Source organism: Primulina huaijiensis, chromosome 2, assembly GCF_012295235.1.
Source record: "Primulina huaijiensis isolate GDHJ02 chromosome 2, ASM1229523v2, whole genome shotgun sequence".
Classification (NCBI taxonomy): domain Eukaryota; kingdom Viridiplantae; phylum Streptophyta; class Magnoliopsida; order Lamiales; family Gesneriaceae; genus Primulina; species Primulina huaijiensis.
Genome location: NC_133307.1, coordinates 7398530 through 7404529, shown reverse-complemented (window position 1 = coordinate 7404529; position 6000 = coordinate 7398530).

Sequence of the window (6000 nt, the reverse complement as noted above, 5' to 3'; positions counted from 1 at the left end):
TGATACTACGCATGTCAAATAAAATAATAAGAAATGAAATTAATTGTAATATTTATTTGTATTTAAGTAGTTAAAAACAAAATTAACAATATTTATAATAAGAACATTTGTATTATTTGTGTAAAATAAATTAATTGTTATACTAATTTTTTTTATATACTACCTATATAAAACAACAACAATAATTATTGTTATACTTTTAAGTATTTTATTATCATTTGCATAATATAAAATAATAAGAATAATTAATAATACATAGAAACATAATTAAGCATTTTAATCATAAACTCGAAACGTAAGATTATGATAAATTCATAATTTATTTTCGAATACTCAAGTAAATTAATTTATAACAACGCTTACCTCAGAATAATACATTAGAAACGAGGGCAAATGATATATAAGCAAATTTTCAGATAAAAAACGCGCCATGTTAATATTGATCAGAGATACATCACATCACTTTAACACGCCATGTTAGTACTGATCAGTGTTACATCACATCACTTTAAAAAAAATTTAACGTCTTCTTTGTAAAAGAAAAGAAAGATGCATGTATTATTAACTATTGTAGGTCGTAAGTGTTTCTCATGACAAAGTTCCTCCAAAACGAATGTCCAACAATTATTTTTTTAAAAAAAAATTAAGCAAGTCACGCCTATTGAATAGGCGTGACTTACTTTAAAAAAAAAATTTATTACGCAAGTCAAGCCATATGAGATGGCGTGACTTGCTTTTTTTTAAAAAAAAATTAGGCAAGTCTGAGATGGCGTGACTTGCATTTAAAAAAAAAATTTGCATTTAAAAAAAAATATTGTAAGTCACGCCTTTTCAAGAGGCGTGACACGTTACTTTGTCATTTTTTTTTTACTTTATTTTATTAAAGTATTAAAAAATGTGCTGTAAACGGTTAAAAAGCCCAAATTTTCGGCAACCATGGAATTTTTAGAGAAAAATTTCGGCCACTTCCCTCCAACGTTTGCCGCCGCCAAGTTATCGCTAAGCCGCCGAATATTAGAAATTCCAACGATGTAATCTCGGCGTAAACTTCGTTTAGATCTCTAGAGCGGTCTATATGAGGAATAGAGTTTATGAAACGACCTCGATTTTTTTTTCCTAATATCGAAACCATAACTTCTAAATTTCTAAATAAAATAATTTAACATAATCATGAATCTTAATAAATTAACAATTAAAAAGTCAAGTGCATAAAATAAATCCTAAATCATCACCTAACCAAAACATCTTAAATTATCCTTTGAAAAGATCACAAACAATAAAAATAAAGCATAAGAATTCTCTAATAAAAATCATTAACATAAATCTTTAAATCTTAAATCTAATAAACTAGTACGGAAACATAAAGGCCCTCGGGTGTGTACTGCTGCACTCGATCGACTCAATCGTCACCGCCTCCAAAAATCATCAAATCCTTTGCGTTAAAAACGCTCGAATATTCGATAATCGTTGCGGGGAAATTGGTGGCGATCGGAGCGGCGTTTCGATTGTTTCTTTTGCGTAAAAGTGGCGTGAATCGATAGTTCTACGCATGACGATGGATCGGTGATTGTTGGATCGAAGGAATCAAGTCAAAAAATCAAAATAATAGCCTAGAAACTCTCGGCTGCTTGTGTGTGTAATTAGTATGTGTTTTAGGTGTCCATCACGTGGATGGTGAATGGGTGTGTGAGTTGCCAACTAATAAATACTTAAACATAATTTAGGTTTAAACAAACTCTAATAAATAATTTAAACGTTAATTAGATAATTAATTTGACCCCAAGTTTAGTTTAAAAATTAAATACTAAGATCAAGATAAACTCAAATTTAAAAAGGTTGATGTTTCTATCTTCAAAATTTGCCATAAAAAAAAAAAATCTTAGATTTCACTTAGATACTAATTAAATAAATTGATTAAGGCCTAAAAATCATCATAAATATTTCAATAGAATTTCAAGAATTAAATCCTTAATTTAAAAAATTAATATTTTAAAACACCTAAAATCTTATAAATTGCATAATAACTAAATTAGACCTCAAAATACTAAAATTCGTAAATCATTTAAATTACTAATTTTCTTGGCTTAAAATAAATATAACATTCAAATTTTTTTTTTGCACCTTAATCGCCTCCGATCTCCGTCCCCCGGTCTGACTTCGAATATCCGGACATAAAATCCTTAATTTCATGAATTCATGTAAAATTATGCAATTAATCATTTAATCATGCAATCATACCTTTAATCGTATAAAAATATCATGCTAGCATTTAAAAGCAATTAAATAAAATCATTTAAGCAATTAAAACATATTTGCATACATGTGGTTTACGTAGACTGATTTTTCGGACGTTACAGTTTATGATTGTATACTTGATTTGACGATCGAAGAAGGAGAAACACCCATTCATAAGGATATACAAAAAATGCTATCTCAGCTTAAAATCCAGAATAATTTGGTGCCCAATGTTTAGAACACAAAGATAATTATTCTAAACGTTCTATAAATGTTTTAAATATACGATGCCAAGGAACATTTTTAACGTCAAAACAAAATTTTTTAAACTTCTATTGCGTCTTGGATACGAGAAAATGGAAGATCTCTTGAGCTTGATGCGTCTCCAAACCATGAAAATACAAACTAAAAGTTTTTCTTTCCAAATATATGTGGTGTTGGGATATATAAACTTGTTTAAGCGGACTTACGTTGGAGCTTGGGACACTGCAGCAAATCCTTTGAGCTGAAAATAAGATACACGCATATCATATCGCATCACCATGAAATATTAACAATAACAATCTGGACAAGATATGGTCTAGTGTTGGAAAAAGAAAAAATATTGTAAACTTGCGTGTTCTAAGTGATCAAGAGATGCACGGTATTAAAACCATGAAACTAAGTTTAAAACAAACTATCTGCAACAATGGACCATTTTATTTTGACATTTTTTTAACTCTTCTTCAAGTGGATTGACCTTTGGCGTAAATGCATATGTGAATGGACAACAAAATCTAGTAAGAACTAAAACAGTTAGAAATCACTTGAAGAGGCTCATTTAATTTCATCGTTCACGAGTTACAGTTGGCTATCGCCAAAAGTTAAGCATTTCTCAAACTGAGCCAACTCCGGAATATCTGAATGCATCAACGGAGAGGCTGTAGCCGACGGTGGGAGCATGCGATGATAGATGGTGAGGGAGGGACAACAACAAGCAAACATCTTCAAATCAAACAAAAATATTTCCATCTGATAATATTTCTTATTTTTAATGAGCTGGTTTAGATATCAAAATTAATTTTTTTTAAAAAAATAAATTTCCAATTCCGGTCGATTCTGCATTAAATTTATGTTGGATGAGTGGTGAGTAGTGAATGAAAAGAAGTGAGAGATGTCCCACATTGAGAAATAAGCCAAATATAGTCTTCCTTATTAGCTCCAAGTTTGAGCTAAGGTTTTGGGCCCCAAGGGGCACCAAAAGTTTTTGGAAGGGGGAAGATGCTGATAGTCTGGGTCTCGGTGAAACACGCACGCGCGGCCTGCCCAGCCCGGTGCGGTGCGGTCTCTTGACCATATTAATCTTTTTGGATAAATTTTATTTGGAAAATATTTTTTATTTTCGAAACAAAGGTTGCATTCTGAAACTTTGTGTCCATTCTGAACCAGTGCATCCTTGCACCTTCCAGTCCAAACCAGTGCGTCCAGTGTGATTTGGCGCAGAACCGTGCGTCCCCTAGCTTGTACGCGTCCCATGGATTATCGCAGAAGGGTGCACCCTTCTGTGATACCCATGACTCAGTCTTTAAATCATCCCTTTGCAAGTGTTCATAATACACACTTCTCGCCTACATTTTGTTGCATTTTTTTATTCCGAAACTTGAAAGTTCAGATATATAGTTGTTCGGTGACATCCAAAATTTGAAGTGCTGCATTTTTGGATCGGAGTTTTTGTACCTTGGGGACGACTGTCATTCCGTATAGCATATACATACGGGAAAATTCGTCTTGTGAAAAAAAAATATTTTTCTTGTCTCAACTCATACTACTCGTTGTCCACCTAAGATCAAGAAGAAAGACAAATAACAATCACAAGACGAATTCTTTTTTGTTTCTTATCGATCTTCATTCTGTCGATATGTCGGCTAGATCATTCACTCCCATGCCTACTGCTCCCGCTCACGTCGAAAAAGCCTCCTAAATTTTCTGGTGCTGACTTCAAACGTTGACAGCATAAAATGCTATTCTATCTGACCACGCTGAGCCTGTCTCCGTTCTTGACACAGGCCCTTCTTGTCATCTCCGAAAGCGATACAGACTGGCAACGAAGGACTGCTGTTGATGCATGGAACCACAGTGACGTCCTCTGCCGTAGCTATATTCTGAACGGACTTAACGACATGCTTTACAGTGTCTACTGCTCTGTCAAGACAGCCAACAAGTTGTGGGAATCATTGGAGAAAAATTACAAGACAGAAGATGAAGGGGTCAAGAAGTTCGTTATTGGTAGATTTTTGGACTTCAAAATAGTGGACACCAAATCTGTAATAAGCAAGGTACAATAAATTCAAATTATTATTCATGACTTATTGGCAGAGGGGATGGAAATTAATGAACCATTCCAAGTGGCAGCAATTACTGAGAAACTGTCATCAATTTGGAAAGACTTCAAGAACTAACTTAAGCACAAGCACAATGAGTTAAAACCTGAAGATCTGATTGTGAGGCTTCGAATTGAGGAAGATAGCCGAAACTTTAAAGTCAAAACATACAAAAGAACAATGGAGGCCGAGGCCAATCTGACAGAATCTAGCACTAGTCACAAGAGAAAGCGCCCTCAAAATGATAAGAAACGAGGGCAGGCCAAGAAGTTCAAAGGAAGTTGCTACAACGGTGGGAAACCGAATCATATGGCCAAAGATTGTCATCTTCCAAAGAAAGACAACAAAATTTAGAAACCACCAAAGCAAGCCAACGTCATCAAGGAAAGGCATGTTCCAATAGACCTATAGGAACTTGATCTATTCGCAGTTGTATTTGAACCTAATTTTGTGAATAATCCAAGGGAATGGTGGGTAGATACCAGTTCCACTAGCCACATCTATGCTGACAAAGAAATGTTCTCATCCTACACTTCTATAAGTGATAGGAATTTGTTTATGGGAAAATCTACGATTTTAGTGACTTCTAAAGTCGTAGGGATTGGCGAAGTGGTATTGAAGATGACTTCTGGGAAAGTGATATCGCTGAGGAATGTACTACGTGTGCCAGAAATTCGAAAGAACTTAATTTCTGGATCTTTTTTGAGTAAGGCCGGCTTTATGCTTGTGTTTGACTCAGACAAGTTTGTCTTAAGTAAAAAAGTGTATTTGTAGGCAAAAGGTATCAAGATAATGGTCTTTTTAAAATGAATGTAACGAGTGTTATCTGTCACGAGGTGAAAAATAAATTTAATGATTCTGTTTACTTGTTTGAAAGTTCTAATTTATGACATGAAAGATTAAGACATGTTAACTTCAACACCTTACAAAGACTTGCAAATCTAAATGTACTACCTGCATTTAAAATAAATGCACAAGATAAGTGTGAGATTTGTGTTGAAGAAAAGATGGTCAAAACTTCATTCCATTCTGTGACAAGAAGTACTAAGCCACTTGAATTGAACCACACTGACTATGTGATTTAAAACTTGTGCAAAATCGAGGTGAGAAAAAGTATTTCATAACATTCATTGATGACTGCACAAGGTTTTGTTACGTCTATCTATTGAAAAGTAAGGATGAAGCTTTAGAAGCTTTCAAAAATTATACGAATGAGGTCAAGAATCAACTGAGTACAAAAATCAAAATGATTCAAAGTGATCGAGGTGGAGAGTATGTCGCTCCATTTTTAAAAAAAATTGCACTAACTCTGGCATAATTCATCAAACTACAGCATCATACTCACCTCAATCCAATGGAGTTGCAGAACGTAAAATCGTACTCTTCAGGAGATGGCGAACGCGTT